This window comes from Dasypus novemcinctus, chromosome 4 (genome assembly GCF_030445035.2).
Source record: "Dasypus novemcinctus isolate mDasNov1 chromosome 4, mDasNov1.1.hap2, whole genome shotgun sequence".
Lineage (NCBI taxonomy): Eukaryota > Metazoa > Chordata > Mammalia > Cingulata > Dasypodidae > Dasypus > Dasypus novemcinctus.
Window position 1 is genome coordinate 55,255,352 of NC_080676.1, and position 1,864 is coordinate 55,257,215.

At 42.5% G+C, this 1,864-nt stretch overlaps 1 pseudogene; it reads right to left on the reverse strand.

The window, feature by feature from the left end:
- Nucleotides 1–277: 277 nt before the first annotated feature.
- LOC131278214 (ubiquitin-conjugating enzyme E2 E3 pseudogene) lies at nt 278–1,509 on the reverse strand (annotated as a pseudogene).
- Between the last annotated feature and the right edge of the window lie 355 nt (nt 1,510–1,864).

The window sequence follows — 1,864 nt, forward strand, 5'->3', positions numbered from 1 at the left end:
TCAATGAAACAGAAAAAATTTTGAGAAATGGTAAAAACAAAAGCTGCTTATGTGAGGAGATCAGTAAAATTGAGATGACACAAAAGAGCAAGATCAGGAATGAGAGAAGCGAATTAATTTCAGATCTTATAAATTTTGAAAGTATAATAAGGAGTTATTATGAACTACTTTATGTCACTAAATTTAAAAACATCAATTTTTTAAATCCTTGAAGAAGACACAAAATACCACAGCATTACTTTGGAAATCCCAATTCTTTTTTTTTTTTTTTTACGCCTTCAGGAGCATGTTTATTGTGTTTGAGATGATACATCAGGTGCTCTCTGAGCTACAAAGGGTAAAAGGAAATCCTCTCATTACAAACTGACAAAGGTAAAAGGTAAAACATTTTTCACAACAGCATGTACCACATACTCAGAAGTAGATCTGGGTTTAATACAAATGACATAATTCCTAGTCTTCTACGGCTACTTTTATAACTTCATACAGATAATGAATTAGGCTAAAATGCACTATAATATTTGGTAGACTTCAGGACCAGTATCCTTAGTACATCACAAAATACATTTTGATATCCCAAAGAAGCAAGACTTGCAAGTAGGCGTTTTAAACATAACTAATCTACAGCTACAAAGTTCTACTCTTGATAGCATTTACCTTTTTGGGGAGTCTCCCAGTCTCCAAAGGATAAAAGCAGAGAGTAGAATCAGTATAACATATACACAGAAGTCCGTATTGTAAAGGCTATAAAGATTTGCAGCACAGTGAGAAGAGGCCTTCTGCTCCTTCACACTGTGTAGAAATTATGTGAATTATGTTGCGTATCTCTTGGTCCACTGTCTGGCTATCCTGTCATGTTCTGCTCTGTTGGTCAAATACTGAGTGGCTATGCTTCCAACCAGAGGATCCGCAGGGTTGCAATCTGTCAAAAGGGAACAAATAGACAGCAAGACCTTTGAGATAGTCAAAGCAGGACTCCAGTTGTCTTTAAGAATGTCCAGACAGATGACTCCCTGACTGTTGATGTTGCAATGATAGATTCTGGTGCGAAAAGTAACCTTTGGTGGCTTAAATGGATAATCTGATGAAAATGTGATATCCAGAAAAAACACACCACCTTCATATACAGAACCTGGTGGACCAAGTATAGTTGATCTCCATTCATAAATGTTATCTCCTTTAGGCCCAGCACTGCAGTTAGGAGGAGGATCAAGGGTTATTTCGGCTAGCTCCTTCTGAATTCTTTTAGCACTAGTAGATAACTTAGCAGTGGTTTTGCTAGAGAGTTTGGTGTTTTTCTTCTGCTGGGTGGCAGAAGGTTTTCTTTCTTCTTGTTCTTCAGGCTCTGGAGCGGCTGGGTCTCGCTGGTCCGCATCTGAACTACCACTGCTGGTGCTGGGACTCTCATCATCGGACCTTTGCCTATCACTGGACATCTTGGTGAAGTTATTTCTTGGAAAACTTCTGCAAAGCTCCCAATGCCACCAAGGTTCCTCGCTCATTTTTTACATCACGGAAGGACATTTTGTCCAAAATAACGAAAAGAAAAAAATCAGAGGAAAAACAAACAAACAAACAAAGCCCCAAGAAGTGCAACAAATTTCCGCGCCCGCGGAGGCGAGCCGCGGCCGGCGGCGGTGGCCACGCAGCTCCGCGGCCCTTTGTGGGGAGGGCCGCGCGGGGGCCGCGGGCAGCGCTCGCCGCGCCGGGCGCCAAGTGATGCGAGCAGCCCGGCCGGCCCCGCCGCGGCTCGCGGACACCGGCGGCGCGGGCCGAAATCCCAATTCTTATCAGTAGGTGAAAGCAGGTTATTATTTAACTGACAGAGACCAAACACAATCATGGAAAACCACGAACATAGTTA